This window comes from Suncus etruscus, chromosome 6 (assembly GCF_024139225.1).
Source record: "Suncus etruscus isolate mSunEtr1 chromosome 6, mSunEtr1.pri.cur, whole genome shotgun sequence".
Lineage (NCBI taxonomy): Eukaryota > Metazoa > Chordata > Mammalia > Eulipotyphla > Soricidae > Suncus > Suncus etruscus.
In genome coordinates this window covers 96,591,312-96,611,271 of record NC_064853.1, presented here as the reverse complement: position 1 = coordinate 96,611,271, position 19,960 = coordinate 96,591,312, and the positions used below count along the sequence as shown (strand labels likewise).

General features: G+C 39.0%; 1 protein-coding gene across 1 annotated transcript in view; it reads left to right on the top strand.

The window, feature by feature from the left end:
- The first annotated feature begins 631 nt into the window (after positions 1-631).
- DGKG (diacylglycerol kinase gamma) overlaps positions 632-19,960 on the top strand; it is a 241,428-nt gene continuing 222,099 nt past the window's right edge. The window contains exon 1 of the mRNA XM_049775830.1: positions 632-713. The gene's annotated coding sequence lies outside the window, so the exon portion shown is untranslated. The remainder of the gene's footprint in view (positions 714-19,960) is intronic.

Genomic DNA, 19,960 nt, shown 5'->3' with positions numbered 1-19,960 from the left:
GTTCTGGGAGGGGCTCTCTGTCACCTTAGGAATTCTAAGGAAATCTTGGGGCCTCAGTTCCTCATCTGTTACATTAGCCTGCCTGCACAGGGTCGAATATGGAGCCTGAGCATCAGAGTGATCAGGGGTTCTTGGCATTGGTTTTTGAAGATTCTTCCCCCAAATGTACAGACATCCAGATCCTCTAGGCGCATCAGCATGTGCAGAAAGCTCTTCTTGGCTGCAAGACCTTCACTTCCTGATGGCCGAACAGAATGCTCAGCCAGGGAAGATGGTAAATTCCACAGAGCTGGCAGATGAGAGTTCGGACTCTTCAATAGCCCTAAATGTGGTCTGTAAAAGACAGAAGTCCTGCTGATGTGAAGGGACTGAAATAGTGTCACCCCTTCTCCCCCCACTGGGACACGCACGTCATGGAAAGAGAAGAAGCAACAAGCCAAAGCTGCCCCTCCACAGCCCAGGGCCTTTGCTGTGCACGCGTTTGCAAGGTTAGACGGGGCTGTGCATTGTAGCTGCTAGAGAGGGCTGCGCGCTGGGGCCAAAACCAGGCCCAGGGGGGCTCGTCAAAGCTAGAGAGAAAAGAATTGAACTAACCCGGGTCTTCAGATGCAAGCAGGTGACATCAGAGCCCTGCGTTTGCGGGCTGGGCTGGGGTGATTCTGCTCAAGAGATTCATTATCAAGCTGAGTTAAGGTGCCACCAAGGTCAAAGAGGTCGGAAACTGGGGTGAGGTGGTGGGGAACAGAGGCATTGCTTTTGTTTATGTTTTGATTGGTGGCCATTGCCTGCTAGGCTTAGGGATTACTCCCGAATGTGCAGGGGGGAAGTAGAGGGGCAGCCTAAGTGGTGCTTTAACGAGGGCCATGCAATGATTTAAAGAGACGGAATGTCCTCCTCCTAAACCTCCAAGCCCGAGCTGCATGCACAAGGCCCACGCCCCAGCCTCCAGCCCCAACCCGGTGGCAGGCAACACGGAGGAGCAGGTTCCCACCAAGAGAGCCGCAGTCATGTGTGTGCAGGTGCGCGCGCGCTCGTGAGCTGCGCGTGTGGCTGGGCGCGCGCGCGGGGTGGGAGAGCCTAGCGAGGGCGGGCTCTGCACCCGGGGGCCTGGCACGGCGCGCAGAGTGGCAGCCCGACTTAGCAGGCAGCGCGGTGCCCAGCGCCGCAGTGCCGTAGTAGCTGGCGTTGGAGGCGAAAGGCTTTGGATCTTCCGGAGCCCGGAGCTAGCAGAAGGTTCCTTCGCTTCTGAATCTCTGCTGGGGGTGGCCCCCTCCGATTCCCCGGGCTCTCACGGGCTGCCACCCTCCCGTCCCCCCCCCAGAGCGCCCAGCGCGGACGGGACGACGACCAGACAGAAGCCGGGTCTTGATCGGTCCCCTTTTGCTTTGCTTTTCTCGGTTCCTCTTTGCTCCCAAGTGAGGGAAAAGCCTGGAGGAAGAAACGCTTCGGGAAATCACGTAACCAAGTGTTGCACGGTGAGTTGAGAAGGTGGAGGGTGCCGTCGAGGTGCAGCAATTGGGACAAACAAGGAAGGAGGGCAAAACTGGAGCCAGTCCTGCGATTTGGGAAGGGGCTGCCCCAAGGCCACTGAGCCCACTTGGACGGTGTCGCCTGCCCCAAAGCCCTTGCAGGATCAGGTCTCCGCTGGAAGGAAGGACCCTGGAAGGAAGGGCTAGGGCCCTGGGAGGGCCACAGCGGGGCCCCGGGTCTTCTGCGATTGAGCCCTTCCAAATTTCAAAGGCTGTTTGTTGTGCGTGCGTTCAGTCTTGCTTCTGGCTGTGTGCTGAAGCAACTAGTCATAGCTCCCTCCTTCTAGACTTCCCTTCTCCTGGGGAATCCAGTTTGGGATCCGGGTGCATAAAGGTGGCCAAGAAATCGGGAACACTTTTTCTGAGGTCTGTCGCTCCAGACCTTTGACCTCCCCCTCGGGGTGCCAGGACTTAGAGGAGCGCCACAAGGCCGCCCCCTTCTCCCGAGAACTGGATGAAGAAAGAGCCTTAAGCGGACAGACAGAACGCAGGTCTTTGGACAAATAGGAGCTAGAGACAGAGAGGAGATCACGGAGAGGACAGAAGGCTGGACTTGTTTGGGTTCCGAATCATGAGATACGTGTATACTTGTGTGTCTCGGGGTGGGGTGTATTCAGGGGTGCACATCCAGTTATCACCTGTGGGGCTTGGATAAACTCCTCCAACCCATCTCGCGCTGCAACGCAGGCTTTTCATCCTCCGGGCTAGCGGGGCAGGATTGAGAAGGGGGCTGCAGAGTGAGGGGAGAGGGGTAAGTCCTACAGGTGAAGCCTCAGTGCAGTCCTTTTCCTCCCCAGCACCTCAGGGGAGAGACACAAGTGTCTCCCAAATGTGAGAGTTCCCGCCGGGGAACGGACTGGCTGGCGAGACCCCAACCACTAGCCGCCACCGGGCTGCTCTACTGGAGGGTCTGCGGCAGCGCGCGCTGATTTGTGGCCGCGCCGCAGCGATGCTGGAGAAGCGCGAATCCTGGGGCTCCCTCGCCCCGCTGCGTGGCGACTCCAGCAGCCTCATTATCATACGATGACCTAGCTCTCCCGCTGTCCTCCCTGTTTATATATCTTATTTGCCAGGCATGCGGGACACCCCTAGACTCTGGTGCTGTGGTCGGGACAGGCTGCTGTTAATCGACCCTTGCGTTGGAATAAGAGGGAAGGACTTTGTTATTGGAGTGCTTGGAATTCTTTGTCTGCAAAATATAGATGGTGGAGCCACTTGCTGAAGCATAGGCACACCTTGATGTCAATGAAGGACATTAGATCATATAGATCATGATTTGAGCATTCTCTCTGTGTGTGGCAGAGACAAATGCACACACACACACACACACACACACACACACATTGCACTCTTACCTTTGTACGTCAGGTTCCTCTCATTACAGAGACATGTTCTGAAGTAGCAAGTGGTTTCGTTGTTCCTAGTTTTAAAAGGGCAGTTTCTGACACATATTCTGTTCGGAATACAAATTGCACTCATGAAAAACTAGCAAGCTGCTGTAATTAAGCCAATTTCCCTACTGTACCTGCCTTCAAAGCTTTCTCTTTGTCATCTTCTTTAACATATAAGTGTAGACTACAGTCGATATCATTGCCAGATTTTTCCAAGAGAATCCTGGGGAGTCTGTAACTGAGTTGTTCGCATTAGTATAATGTTATGCGTCTTCTTTCGTTCAAATCAACTAAGACCCAGGACAAAAATGGTAAGTTTAAAGCATCTGGAATCTAGACTCTTAATGACAGGAAAAACTGCTGAGGCCATCTGTTCCAACGCCAGCCCAGGCCAAGTCTCCCCCAGGACCGGATCAGCAAGTGGAAGGGATGGACTAGCCTGTGCTCCTAAGGTTTAGCTGTGGAAGTGCAGGTTCTTCCAAGGGTCAATCTTCCAGTCTTCCCTTTCCTGCTGAGGCCTGTGAAAGTCTCCCTGCTCCTCTCAGACTGAAGAGGGAAGACAAATACTTTTATGTTGCGATAGTAAAACTCTTTTTTAAAAATCTAATTGTGGCATACCATCATGATATTCATTGTTGAACATTTGGAAAGTTAAAAGGGGGCAAAGAATCAACCAACCATCTGCTATTTTCAGAGCACATACTGATTTGTAATCTTAGTTGTTTCTATCCATCAGCTTCTATGCCTTGTAATGATACAAATACACAGAAAACCAACATTTATTGGATACCTAATATGTGTAGATTTAAGTATGTGTCTTCTATACTGTGTAATTTTCCCAAGTTGTGCCGAGACAGGTTTTATGATCAACCTGTCAGGGGTAGGTGCCCTTCCACATGGCTGAGTCAGAACTCAAATCCAGGTTGGCTGACACCTGGTTGATTGTATATCCTCTGTAGCTAGTGTCTCTCTACTTTTTTTAATTATTCATTGTATAGCAAAAGTTCTGTGTGATCATCATCTTTGTAGAAGCATGCCACTAGTTTTTAATCACTTAAGTTGCTTCCTATCTTTACCAATTACAGATAACTTTGCACAACATCCTTGGGCAACATCTTTGTGACAAGTTGTTTAATTACATCCTCTGGATAGATTCCCAAAGGTGGGCAAGGAGAGTATGAATGTGAAGTCCTGATAGACATGACAAGCCTTTTTTTTTGAAAAGGCTACACAAACATTCATACTTATATTTATCTATCCAGGAAAAGGCAGATGAATCTTGAGGACTCAAGTAAACTAGGGCCTCTCAAGATCAAATCAGACCATAAAGTAACCTTCTGATTGCTAGAGGAAATGAATCACAATTAAGTCCCGCTTAGTGTACTCAACTGTATTATTGAAACCATATAGTAGAAAGCTGTATCTCTCGTTATGTGAGCAAATGTCACTGCAAAAATAATCTGCCTAGACATCACAAATTAACTTGGAAGCAAATCAAACTGTTGTGTAAAAACACATAAATGCTTTACAATCTCACTTCTCCATGCAAACAATTAAACAGCCTTCAGTGCTATGAATATTCATCAGTATCACAGCCAGGTCCACCCAGCACAACCATCAGTGGCAGCCTGTATCAATTGCAGTCATATTCACAGAGCTATTTGTTAGCCCAAATATCAGAATTCCATGACCAAATTACAGTGTCATAATGTCATAATTTGTAACAAAGTTAATCTGACCTTCTCCCCCATCCGCACAAAAAATATTCCACGAGATTAGGGACAAAAACAATTAATGTAATAAAAAAAATTCCTGAAAGAAAATGTCTTTAGATGAAGAAAATATGGCAACAGAGGAAAATTGTATTGGGTAATAGAAAAAACATAAAGGAGAAATGTTAAAAGGAAAAAAATGGGTCCTAGTTATGAACTTTCCTTAGGGCCATATTTGGTCTGTGGCCACTTCTACCAACTGCAGTAAATTTAATAGTTCTACAACTATTGTAAATGGAATAAATATCCGTGAGTCCCTACTATGAGATTTACTTATTTAAGAATCTGCTTAAGGCTTCAAATGTCCTTTTAGGAAACTCACAGCATTACCACTCTGCAGCTGCCATAGTACCTGTGTGTCTGCTTATCTCACTGCTCTGGAGAAATGACTTATCTCATAACCCCATTAAATTTTAAAATTTATATAGACAGAGGCTAATTCTTTACTGTACTCCAGCCCCTGAGTTAGTATGCACAGTAGATGATTAAATGGGATAATGAACAAGTAAGAGACTTGTTCCGTTCTGGGTGCTTTGTGTGAGAAATCGCTCGGCTCACCTTCATTCTACTCAGAATGATCACTCTTAAAAATGTATCTGGGGGGGACGGAGAGATAGCACAGTGGTGTTTGCCTTGCAGGCAGCCAATGCAGGACCTAAGATGGTTGGTTAGAATCCTGGCTTTTCATATGGTCCCCCGTGCCTGCCAGGAGCTATTTCTGAGCAGATAGCCAGGAGTAACCCCTGAACACAGCCAGGTGTTGCCCAAAAACCAAAAAGAAAAAAAGAAAAAAAGAAATGTACCTGGGAAGTGTCTATAGTTATGTTGTATCTCCAAGTGACTCTTTTTCAATTCATTTCATAACTAAAATTTAAGCATCAGTTTCTTGATCGAAAGGGTCAGATTTCTGATATTTAATGACTTTTAGCCACTGTATTAGAGAATTTACATGAGGACATTTCCATTATCATATAAAGTTCAACTGGACAATTCTGTTAGCTAATAAATATAGGGTTGACAAGTATGGTGGTGATATATAAATCTTGTTTTCTATCATATCCTTTGCAGATGCACAGTGCTTAGCAAGTGAGGGCCAGGGCAGTTGAAATAAAGAGTAAGAAAGATAATAGTAAATGTAGCATTAATGTTATCTATATAATTTTAGGGTACCTACCTTGTGCCAACTTACATTATTATCATACATATATTATCTTAATAGTCACATCCCTACAAACCTAATGTTATCTCTATTCCACAGATAAATAGAATCTCAGAAAGTTTAAGTAACTTTAAAACTCATTAGAAATTTTAACTCTGGGGGCCCCATGTTATTTCAAAGTCTAATTTTATAGAATTTTCAATTCTATACTAAATTACTTCAATATATGTATGCTATCATGAAGGAGCAGATAGCCATCATGTTGGAAAGCTGTAGAAAAGGTACTTCCGAGGATTTCCAAGGGAAACAACATTGTAAGTGTTGATGGTATTTCAAGAGTGCAAAAGTTGATTGGGAGGTTGAAATAATTTGTTTCTGAATGAGTGAAAGAGGAAGGAGCCCAATCACATAATGAGCACTGATCCGCAGATATCATGTAGGAAAGTGAGTTGGCCAGCCACCAAAGTCCAGGCTTCTTCCAGGGAGAAAAGTGGGCTGTCAGCAGCCCCACAGAATTTTGGCTGGTTGTGATTTCACAACCAATGAGCAACAAAATCTGGCTCCTAGCTCCTTGGTCTAAGTCCTTCTCATTTCCCCCATTCTGTTTCATAGGCCACTGGATCCAAGCTCCAGTATGTATCATTATCATTCTTGCCCCAGATATCTCTATTTTTTAAAAAAATTCTTACTGAATAAAATACAGAATTCTTGGGGAGGCCTAAACACTACCAAGTAGAGTTAGGTTATTTCTGCACCTTTTCATAGTTTACATTTCTATTAAAATTTTGTGAAGTTAAATGAAGAATCTAGACCAATTGCATGAGTTTTGTGTCAACTGGAAAACTTCAACTCTCTCGAGGTTTGCTCTTGAACTATATCACTTGCACAAGCCCTTCTCATGCCTATGCAAATGCTACTTGCAACCCAACTACAGAGCCTTTGCATTTATTCTGGGTTTTATCTTTTTCAATGCAATCTATTTTTATCAGTCTGTTCAGATATTTCTGACTTGGATTCTGTTATCTATTATTGCTACCAATAATATTGCTTCCAGCTGACTTCCTGTAATCCCCAAATTTGAGGCACATAATCTCTTTTTTTTTTTCTTCTTTTATTTTTGTGGCAGTCACACCGAGTGGTGTGCTGGGGCTACTCAGCTGTCTGTGTTTGGATATCACTCCCTGCAGTTCTTGGGGATCAGGCAGTGCTAGGAATCAAAACTGGATTTCCTACATGCAAAGCAGGCATTCAGACTATTGAACTACATCTTTGGCCCAGAATATGACCTCTTGAACTAAGTCATAGATAAAAAATTATGCACATGAAGTTGAAGAAATAGTTTAGGAAATGGGACACTTATCATGTATGTGACCAATTTTGATTCTTTCCCCAGCACTAAATTTGGTTTCCTTAACCCAGACAGGAATGATCCCTAAGTAGACCTGAGCACTGCTAGATGTGACTCACATCCCTCTAAATGATGAAACATTACAAAATTCTTACATTCCACTAACCCTCTGAAAAATAGATATTAGTAAGTGAGAGATAAATATTAGTTAGTTAAATAAACAGCAGCATTTAAGTTTATTCAACTTTGTGTACTATTATTATTTAGTCCACAGTTTATATCCATTAAAATATTATTAGATAGGATCCCCGCCTGCAGCTGCCAAAAAATAAATCATCAGACATATTGTGTTTCATTTCAAATAGTTTATCTAAATCCAAATATCCCTATCACTTTATCTTGACTTATCATATTACTTATTCATATTTTTTTAATTGTAATAGAGGTTAGAAGAATCTTACCTACCAACTCTCTTAATAAAAATCTAGATATCCTTTTCAATGGCATTTTTATGATTTGGCCAATAATATTATCAAATAATCAATTTTGTTAGTGTGTTATAAGTAAACTTAATTAACCCTGGAGACAATGGTCTTGGTTCTAAAAGTTCATTCTACATGCTATAATAAAGTGTTTTCTAAGACAATTTTTGTTTTGTTTTTGGGCCACACACAGAACTCAGCAGTTACTTCTGTCTCTGTGCTCAGAAATTACTCCTGGCAGGTTCAGAGGACCATATGGGATGCTGGAAACTGAACCCTAGTCATCCAGGTGCAAGGCAAACACCCTGCCTTCTATGCTATCACTCTTGCCTTCCTAAAACTATTGTAGCCCCTCAAACCAAGAATTTTTTCATTGTTCTATTAAAAAAGCCAATTTATTGTCACAAAAGTGATAGTAGTGATGAAGGTGATGGTGGTGGTTGGGATTGAGATTGTTGGTGATGGTGATATTGATAGCAGGAAACAGGAAATGATGGTGGTAGTAAGAGAGATAATGTTGATTGTATTGTTAATGGTTGTGATGATAATGGAGAGATAATGATAGTTGGGAATGATGAGGTGATGGAATAGATTGAACAGAGCAAGAATAATTACTGGACAGTAATCTCAATTGCAGCCATTTAAATACCTGGGGATTTTACTCTATTAGGCCAAAAGATATTAATTCAAAGACTATATTACAATTTGCAGCATTATAGAAAATGAGATCTAAAAGACTAAAATAGACTAAATAGATCTAAAATAGACTTCCAGACCCATATCTTAAAGAGAAAAAATTAGGGATTCTTTATCTGAGATCCCACAGCCAGGACAAAAACCAAAGTTTCCTACTCACTCCCTATGCATTTCTTTTTAAAAGACATATTTTTTCCAAAATGTCAATTTTCTTCATACTATTGCACTCTTAAATCACCAGTACCTTCACAGAAATCAAAATGTCTCTCCTGACATCATTATTTAAAAGAAAAAAAGAATTTAGTCTCTAATTCCAAATGAAAAATAGAGTCAACAGGGTTCAAAGGTAGGTCAGGGGCACAGAGAAAAAAAGATTTAAAAAAATTGTTAAAAATAATAACTACTGGGCCCGGAGAGATAGCACAGCGGCGTTTGCCTTGCAAGCAGCCGATCCAGGACCAAAGGTGGTTGGTTCGAATCCCGGTGTCCCATATGGTCCCCCGTGCCTGCCAGGAGCTATTTCTGAGCAGACAGCCAGGAGTAACCCCTGAGCAAAGCCGGGTGTGGCCCAAAAAAAAAAATAATAATAATAACTACTGGAGCTAGAGAGATAGCTCACTTTTCTTTAATGTGATCAGCTCCAGTTCTATCCCCAGCATTAAATATTGTCACAAGGAGTGATCCCTGAGCACAGAGCCTAAAAAGTAGGCCTTAGGGGTCGGAGAGATAGCACAGCGGTGTTTGCCTTACAAGCAGCCGACCCAGGACCTAAAGTGGTTGGTTCGAATCCCGGCATCCCATATGGTCCCCCTTGCCTGCCAGGAGCTATTTCTGAGCAGATAGCCAGGAGTAACCCCTGAGCACTGCCAGGTGTAGCCTAAAAACAAAGCAAAACAAAAGTAGACCCTAAGCACTGCCAGTAATGACCCCCCAAAAAGACAAAAACAAATCACTGTACCTTATAGATATACCATACTTATAAGATAACGATGTATTAATTTCCATGATCTTTTCTCATTCTAATTAGAAGTGTGAGGCAGGAACGTTAGATGCCATTGACCTCATTTCTCAAGTGTTATTTTAACGAAGAAGAAATCATCAATTCTGCACATCTGTGGGCTGAAAAGTGATGAAAGATCATACTTAATGATGTAGAGCAGTTGGTAACCCACAGACCCTCCTGCCCTATTAATCATTTGAGCCCATTGTTCCCATTTTTATGGTCTGCATAGAATATTTTTTGCCTCACTTGAAGCATGAACAGTGTTAGCTACACAGGAACCACATTATTTTTCTTTCCTAATGATTGATCTAGTGTAAAAATTTCAAGAAACCAACAAGGCCATCTTTACTCTTCTATGCCGAAATGCTTGAAATGTTTGGACCCATGTTTTTGTTCTTTGATGCCTTTATCTAGTTTTGTGCTCTGGTACAGTAATCTGCAGCACATTACTAGTGACCTCAGTGTGTCTGTTTCCCAGCCAAAGTGAAATAGCTAAAAAAAAATAATAAATAAAAAAAATAAAACAAACAAACAAAAAAAAAACCTCTTTAATCTCTCAGAGAATCAGAGTATTCCTTCCAGAATCCTTGAGAGTTACACAAAATAGAATCTCTCATTCAGTTCTTCATACATCTCATACAAACGTCCAGCAACAGTGAAGTCTGGTCGCTATAGCTGGAATCCAGGACATAGTCTAGTAGAAGTTAGTCTCATCACTGTTTCATACTAAGATGTTCTGGAAACTGGCTGTTCACAGAGTTTTCCCACCATTAGGAGCCAATGACAATTGTTCCTATAAGTGAAGAAATTCTGCTCTGCCTGATGACCCTGCTGAAAACCAATCCTAAATGATACAAATCATGGCAAATGTACACTTAAGAAAATTCACTCAGTCACTTATTGGACCATGGGAAAATTACACACATATTCTGTGTTTGTGATAGTTTCAATTATAATTAGCAAGGCACATTCTGCTTGTTTAAAGAAAATAGATTGAAAAAAAAAAGAAAATAGATTGGAGGGAGAAAATGATTAATCTTTTTGAAAAAGATAAAATATATTTAGGAAAACTCCGGTTTAAAAATTAGTTCATTTGGGGTCATGCTAAATTTGAGGTGTCAATGGGAAGGCCAGATGGAGGTGTGAATGGTAGATGAAAATGTGGGAGAGATTCACATTAGGAAATATCAATATAAACAGTAAGTAAAACCAAGTACACCGTTGAGATGGCAGAAATGCCTGTGCTCATTTATCTTGATCCATGTAATTGCTAATATTTGAAAGATTTGGAGCCAGAACAATAGCACAGTGCATCAGGTGTTTGCCTTGCACATGGCTGACCTAAGTTTGATCCCCAGCATCCCATATGGTCCCCCATCTAGGTGTAGCTCAAATACCAAAATTAATTAATTAATTAAATAAAAACTAATGTCAAAGCAATTTGTGCCTCTTTAATAAGAAAAGGAAAGTTTTTTTTTCTGTTTTGGGGTCAAACCCGGCAGCACTCAGGGGTTACTCCTGGCTCTATGCTCAGAAATTACTCCTGGCAGGCTCAGGGAACCATATGGGATGCCGGGATTCGAACCACCATCCACATTTGAGGCTGACAAAGGAGCTGTGACAATTACCTCTTTTTTTATGTGAACACTTGGATTTCTCTTCTAAAACTAAGTTTTACATGTATGTAAATATGGTACTTTTTTCTACACCAGTGTTTCTGAACTCTAGTTAAACAATAACCTAGGAGCTTTGAAATATACCAATCATGGGTCACATATCCAGAGATATTAATTTAATTGTGTTTGGAACCTAAGCCTGAGTGCTTTTTTTTTAAGGTTTTCAAGTGACATAAGTGTTTAGCAGAATTAAGAACTATTAAAAAACTAAAAGTTCTCTTGAAGATTCATTAGATTACAGGGTTTTCAAATCCTTAGCATCTCTGGAAGATCTTTGAGGGCATTGCAATTTTTCTAAAAACCACTTTAAGGCACCTGAACTCTAACTGAACACTGTATTCTGTTTACCTGTGTCTTTGTATGCAATAAATATTTCCCCTGATACCTGCAAAGTTCTTCATAAAACATGGTTAAATAGTCCTAATGCTTATAGCCACTGTCTTTGCAATCAGCCATGTTTTCTTTACATAATTTATATACCTAACAAAAAATAAAAAGAGGTAAGACTTCATTGAATCATTGCTTTCTCTTCTATGTGTACACATGGCAGTAACGCAGTGGTTCTGGAATTGTCAAATGATAGTTTAGTATTATACAAATGACATTAGTATTGCATAGAGTATCTCTCCTTGGGGAGTTCTGGTTTCAGAAGTGAGTTGGAGAGTTAGAATCAACATTTTAATTCAGTACCCATAGTGAATCAGGTGTGGGGATTATACCACCTTCTGGAAGGGAAATGATGCATACGCATTTAATTCATACCACTCTTAAATTTTTATTTAAGTAGTATAATTTTAAAGGGTATCATAGAATATAATTTTAAAGGGTATCATACATCTAGAAAAAGATATCAATAGAATCTATGTCATACAATTTGGTTTGCTATAATAAAAAGTGTATGTAATATTTATTAAGGGAAACCCAACTAACCATTTTATTAAAAAAAGAAAGAAAAAATTGGTTCGAGAGAAGGGACTCCCAGAAATGTTTTTCAAGTATCTTGGAGGACAGAATGTCAGGGACTATAAGAATAGGATAAATATATTTGAAGATGTACCTGAAATGGAATTAGTATCAGTGTATATAAATGATTTCTAAAATTCAATAACAACAACAGCAAAAACTATTTGTAGGTGTGCTATCAGGTAGATAGTTAGAAGCACCTCCCAATCATATTTGTGCTTCTAGAACTCACTCTCAGTTAAAATGTGGTAGAAGTTCATGAAAAACAATATTTAGCAACTCAAAGAAAGGGAGACATCCTCGAACACAGAACTAATGTTTCACTATAAAATAGAAAGCATATAAAAGAAAGGCAAGGTTATTTCTTAAATTTTTTTTTTTTGGTTTTTTGGGCCACACCCGGCGCTGCTCAGGGGTTACTCCTGGCTGTCTGCTCAGAAATAGCTCCTGGCAGGCACGGGGGACCATATGGGACACCGGGATTCGAACCAACAACCTTTGGTCCTGGATCGGCTGCTTGCAAGGCAAACGCCGCTGTGCTATCTCTCTGGGCCCTATTTCTTAATTTTTAAGTTACATTTATAGACTTAAGGAATAGCAGGTGCAATTCAAAGAAAGCAATATGAAATGAAAATATTTTATATGTATTTTAATTGGGGTAATGTTGATTTACAAGACTATATATGCTTTAGGAGCACAGTTTCATGTCTTTTCAAATGCATGTTATCATACCCATCACCACCAGTACCAGGTCCCTCTACTACCATCAATTTTTTCTTCTCTCTTCTCCCTTCTTCTATCCTCTGGTAACTTCAGTTCAGCGATCAGAGTTCAAGTATTTCTTTTAATTTGACTCTGTCTATTTCCTTGCTTTGATTCCTTACATACTACATATGAGTAAAATAATCCAGTATTTGTTTCTCTTTCTGACTTACATAGCTTAGCATAAGTACTTCCAGTTCTACCAATGTTGTTAAAAGTTTTAAGATTTCATTTCTTTCTAGTAGCTAAGTGTATTGCATTGTATGTATATATACCACAATTTCTTTATATACTCACATGTCATTGTGTAGCCACTAGTATGCTATTGCACATAATGTTGCAATGAACATAGGAGTATGTATATACATATGCATATACATATATTTGGAGAAGTTGGGCCATGCCCAGCAGTACTCAGGGGATACTCCTGGTCTGTGCTCAGGAATCACTCCTGGCAGGCTTGGGGGACTGATGGGATGCTAGGGATCTAGCCTAGATCGGCCATGTAGAAGGCAAACAAGCTACCCACTGTACTATCATTCCAGCACCACTGCCTTTATTTTTTAATAAATAGATAGAGAGAAAGAAATAATTATCGTTGGTGTGAGGTGATAGCTCATTAACCTTATGATTTTCATTTTCCTGATAATAAATGCTAATGAAAAAAATCTTATATGTATATTGGCCATTTATATGCCTTCTTGTTGAAGTGTCTCTTCAGCTCTTCTTTTCATATTTTGGTAGGGTTGTTTTATTGGTTTTTAGTTTCTTAAATTGATTTATTTTATGTATTAGTGCTTTATCAGATTTATGATATAAATATTTTCAACCATTCACTTGAGTATCTTTTCCTTTTACAGTAGTATCTTTCAATGCATAGTAGTTTTTTAGTTTGCTCTAATGCCATTTATTAATTTTTGCTTTTGTTTTACTTGTTAGAATCAACACTAAGGACATTATTGAAACTCAAGTGATATACTGTATTGCCAATGTTTTCTGAGTATTTTGTAATTTCAATTCATTCAGAGTTAACTTTTATGCATTGTCTGAGATAATGATTGAGTTTTCTTTTCTTTCATCTGATAGTCTACTTCTCCCAATAAATTTATTTTAATTAACTGTCCATATATGTTATCTATCCATATATATGCCATATATATGTAGAGGCTAACTTCTGGGATACTAAATCTGTTCCCTTGATCCATATATCATTTTTGATATCATATTGTTGATTATTGAAGCATTATAGAATGAAGCTAGGGAACAAGATGCCTCCATTCTCTTTCTTTTTCTTCTCCAAATTGCTTTGGCCATTTAGAATCTTTTATGATTCAACAGATTTCATTAATGTTTATAATATTTCCTTAAAGAAAGCTATTAAAATTTTAATATAAATTACATTGAATATGTCTAATTTTATAATATTAATTATTTGAAATATGAGCATGAAATAGCTTTCCATTGTTCTGAGCTTCTATTTTTTTAAACCATAGTGTTGAGGTTTTTGCAGGGGACGATCCTTAGGAATTACTCCTGGTTTTGCATGCAAGTATTATTCCTGATAGTGCTTAAGGGACTTTATGGGATGCCAAGGATAGAACCCAGCTTGGCCTTATGTAGAGCAAATGTCCTGTATGGCATACTATTACTCCAGTCCATAAATATCCTAGATTCAAATGTACAGTCTTCACTCATAGGTACTTATGAGTTTTTATAGGTACTTATTTTTATATGATTATAAATGGGAATGATTTGGGGATTTTTTTCTGCTTCATTATCTATAGATACACAACAAATTTTTGTATACTGATTTTGTAGCCAGCAACTTTACTGTATTGATTATTATTTTAAATAGCTTTTAAGTGTAATTTTTAAATGGTCATGGTGCTTGAACACATGTGCTTGCTGGGGCTTGCACATCTATTGCAGTGCTTCACACTTTGATTATGATGCAGTAGAGGTCGCACCCCTCGATGCGGTGTTGCACACTTGGATTGGGTATTTGCCCCGCTGCCACCCGGCGTTTGAGGGGTCTCAAATTCAATTTACCTGGGGGTCGCAGGAGGCAAAGTCGGGGTGATCCTTGAGTGCAAAGTCAGTAGTAAGCCTTGAACATTGGGGGGTGTGACCCAAACAACTAAAGCAAAAAAAGATTCCTCTAGGGCAGGGGCACAAAATGTTATACGGAGGGCCGTTTGCGGCCCGTGGGCCGCGTGTTTGAGACCCCTGAATGGTTGCAGTATGCTGGAGCCACAAACTTTTGGCTTGAATCACATTTGTTAATGTTGGGGAGCTATGAATCAAAACTATAGCCTCGATTTTGCAAGACACATTTTCGACAACTAAGCCATTAACCCAGACACACACTTTTTTTCTATAGCAGCTGCATCTTTTTTTTTTTTTTCATATTCTCACCAGTACTTGTTATTTCCAATTTTGGAGATGTAGGTCATTCTCACAACTAGGAGGTGATATTTCATTGTGGTTTTGATTTCCATTTCCCTTAAATAAATGATATTGTACATTATTTTTCATGCATCTGTGGACCATCTGTATCTCTTTTTGGGAGAAGTGTCTGTTTATGCTTCTTGCTCATCATTTAATGGAGATTTTTCTTTTCATTGTGATGGTGGAGTAGTGTGAATTCACTATATATTTTGGATAGTAACTGCTTATGAGATGTAGGATGTGAAGAAGTCTTCTTCCATTACTGTTTATCTTTCTTTTTATGATGTAGTTTCTTTTGCTATGTAAAATTTTTTGTATTTCATTTCGTCCACTGTATTCTCACTTTTGTTTTTCTTGCCACTGGAGTTAAGTCTCCAAATACATCTCTGTTTTTGAGGTTCTGGAGTGTATTCTATGGCTTGAGGCCTAACAATTAAGTCTCTCATTTTGAATTAATTATGGTATATAGTTATCTAATGATTTAATTTCTTTATTTTTCTTTTGGGATTGTGAAGATCTGTTATAAAATGGGAATTAAAGAAATCAATCAAGCAAATAATTAATATTTAAATGTTATTAATGTAGTTTTGAAGCAAATATTTTATCAAAATTGTTTTTAATTGGGGCTGGAGAGATAGCACAGTGGTAGGGTGTTCGCTTTGAATGCAACCAATCCAGAAAGAACTATGGTTTGAATCCTGGCATTCCATATGGTTCACCGTGCCTTGCAGGAGTGATTTCTGAGCGCAGAGCCAGGAGTAACCTCTGAGCTCCACCAGATGTGACCCAAAAATCAAAATAAATTGTTCTTAATAAAAATATACATGTAAAATTTAATAATAATATGAACCTATAATAATATTTCTGGTCTAAAATCTCTGATCACTCCAGGAAGAGAGATCCCTTGGGACTCTGGCAACCATAAGATATAAAAGATACATCTAAAATTAAAGAGTAGATGAATATAAAACTAGAAATGCCATATTTAGCTTCAAAATTAGGAGGAAGATTTGGAATGTTAGAGCCAAGGTTAAACACTAATAAAGAAAATAGCAAGGGAACATAAAAAAAGAAAGTATAAAATAAGATGACAGTAGCGAGGTCAAATGTATTATCACATGAAGTGTAAATGTTTTAATAGTTTTTATTAAAAGACAAGGAGACATAGATTTGACCCAAACTAATTCTAAATATACACTGTTTTTTAACAAAATGGACCAATAGCAGGGAAAAAGAACGGAACATAAATACAGACTAAAGGAAGACAGGAAAGCGATATTGTTATCAGACAAAAGATAATTTAATGCAGGAAGAATTAAATGCTACATGAAGTGAGGATGACATCACATCTATAAGTATATCTACACTCTGACTAACACATATATATTAAATAAATGAGTATAAATATGTATTTAAAATAAAATATATAAAATAAGATTGTCAGGACAAATCACTAAAGGAAACAATGTATTTATATGAATCTTTAACACATTAGGTGATATAAATGAATGAGTTCATAAGTAATTTGAAGCTTATAATAAATCTGATGCAATGGACATACATCTGACTTTCCATTTAAGAATGAAAGAATAAGGAGTGGAAACAGCACAGCAGGTAGAGCATTTCTCTTACATGTGACTGACCTGGGTTTAATCTCCCTGCATTCCTATGTCCTGCCAATCCTCACCAGGAGTGATCCCTGAGCACAGAACCAGGAGTAAGCCCTGAGCACTGCCACGTGTGGACCCCCAAGTCAAAAATAAAATAAAAAATAATGAAAGAACATAATCTACATGCTTGTGACATATTGAGAAATTTTGACACATTTTATAAAAAAGTGTGACATATTTCCAAGAGTAGAAGTCCTGGCGTTAAGAGGGAAATGAAACTAGCATTCTTAAAAGATAATATATTTTAGAAATGGTTAGCCTAGGACCAGTGCACATCAATTTGCTACTATTGATTCCATATTCAGTTAGAATAAGACCTGTTATTTGACAAGCATCAAGACTAGAATTCTTCATTCTTGAAGAATGACCAAAGAATAGAATAGATGTGACTACAGAAAATGAAACATAAGAGAATAAAAAATGGCATACAAAAGAAAAATCAATGAACACCTGCTTTGCCAAGAGTAGTCTTTCAGTTGGTCAGAAGGAGGTCCAGAGAGTTTCATCCAATTATGCTTCTTTAGTCTATTAAAAAAAAAGGCAAGGAAAAAGCACATTTTTCTGATGCTCTACTTTTGGTCAAATGAGCTTTTCTTTGAATCTTCAGCCATTACAAGTCTCCTTTCACTGCTCCAGCTCCCCTGAATTTTTAAATAACAGTGACTAAGAATATATCCCCCATTTCCATCCTGTGGCATTATGACCTTCAAATAATGTTACCAAGGATATAACATGTTTTTCTCACCCTCTCTCCTCACTAGGTACTCTAGCTCTAGGGATGAGCAGGATAAATTATAGGAATTTATAAGTAAGCAGGAATAATTCATATCATAATAATAATTTATAAATAAGAAGGAATAAATAAGTACGAATTCACATCATAAACCAATTCTGGACCCAAAGCCATGTTACCATATGGACATGTCAACCCATAAATATAATTTATGATACTCTTTGAAAACATGTATACATGTGTTAAAGAACCTTGAATGCCTGTAAAGAGCATTGGATAAGAATAATGTGTAGGAAACTATTGTTGATTCAAGAGAAAGAAAATAAGTAAAAGCAGCGAGTTTCATAAAGTGTTGGTGCTTAGAAGGGACTAGCATGGAGTGGACAATTATACAGAAAAGAGTAAAACCAGGGCCAATTAGAAGGTTGTTGCCCCAAACTAGAGATGTTATTACAAGGAATGGCAAAGAGACAGAATTGAGATATAATGGAAAATATAACTTGGTAAGTTATATTTTTATTTGGTATTGAAATTTTATGAAGGAGGGAGGGTAATTGAAAGAAAATTCTATCAATGTATCAAACCTGGTGAATATGGAGAATGACATAGTCATTGAAAAATGGAGTAGAATCTGCTTTATTTCATTTTGAAGTGGAGGTGGGAGGAAGGTAAGCCAAAGTGATAAATCTATTTATATATTTAAAAGTCACACCTAGTAAATGGCTGGAAGATTGACTAAAGGCATGTGATTATGTCAGCAACAAGATGTCTTTAGGCCAAACTAAACTCAGTATGTCATTTCACAATCTGCTCAAAACAATGTCAATCAAATCAAATGATAATTTTTTCTTTCTTCTTCTCAACGCAGAAGAGTGAATTTTATTTGTTGTTTTTATATAGTTCAAAGGGATTTGCCCTAAAATACTAGTACCTTCAATTAGGATATAATTTATTAAACACACTCATATCTCCCATAATCCCCACTCCAGTGTTCTTGACTAGTTTCTGCTCCCAGTCATTTCTAGCCCCAACAAGCACAAGTTACCACAATTATTCCAGTATTCAGTTTTCACTTTGTTCATTCATTGCTAAGGGATAAAGGTAAAATTTTGCATCTTTCACAATTAGCTCTGTAAAGCATTATCCTTTTCTTTCATACTCTTTCTGGAACTGATGTCTAATATTTTCATCCCCAAATCACACCTCCTCTCAACTTCAACCCTGTACTCCAGTATAGGAAAGGACTGAAAGAGTCAAGGTATCCTAATACATTGTCCTGTATTTGATGAAGAGAAATGGAAGGCAACTTTTGCCCACTAAGTCTTATGTGATAGGCACATTACTTCTAATCTAACTCTATAAGGTGCTACCACTAATCCCCCTTTCTAGATAAGGAAACCTGGACTCAGAGATGGAGACTGAGTAATATGCTTAAAACCCAAATGTGAGAAATGTCAGGGAAGAGACACAGGCACATGTTTAGATGGACTCCATTCAGGGTTATGTTCCTTTCTGCTTCCTGTCAGATGTCAATCTCCAGGTGTGGGCTATGTTTGCACATTGTACTTGTCATCAGAAGCCAGTGGTACAAAGGAGAAGTGACAAAAAAGCCCTTTCATCTCCAAGAGCTAATTTATCTATTTCTTGACTACTTAATCCACACATTCCCTGCAGTGAACTTGATTCAGGAGTCCAGAAAATTTGGCAAGAATGAAATGGCATCATCCAAACTTGAACTGTGGAAAACATTAACAATAATTCTTAGTGACATGGACAATATAATAAACCAACTCATACTCTGAAGAAACTTCCAATTAAACCTGATTGAGTTTGGAGGTTTTCATTTTAGTGGTTCTTCCCTGTCTTGCAAACATGTCAGGTACATTTGGTCAATAAGTCTTCTTTCTTCTCTACCCAATATGCTCAGGGAACTTTGTGCACAGTGATCTGAACTAACTGGGAATTCTACCACCCTTGTGCACTCAGTCCACCACAACAGTGGAAGCTCCCTGGTCTCCCCAGGGACTTCATTTTGCCGAGGGCTGAGATCAGTTATAATTCATCCTTTATCCCCCCCACCCCACCCCTTGGGTTCCTAGTGAAGTGTTTCACAAGAGGTGGGAAAATGCACTAGCATAATTGCCTTTGGAACATCATTATTTTCACCCAACTTTATTGGAAAAGATAAGAAAAATAAAATAGAGCTACAAGTTTAGAGCGCCCACTATGGTGTACAAAATAGCTTCCTGGGTTAGGAACTTCAGTTGCAGATTTTTTTGTTTTTGAGTCTTCTGACTTGAAGTTCAAAGGTCACTCCTGACAAATCTC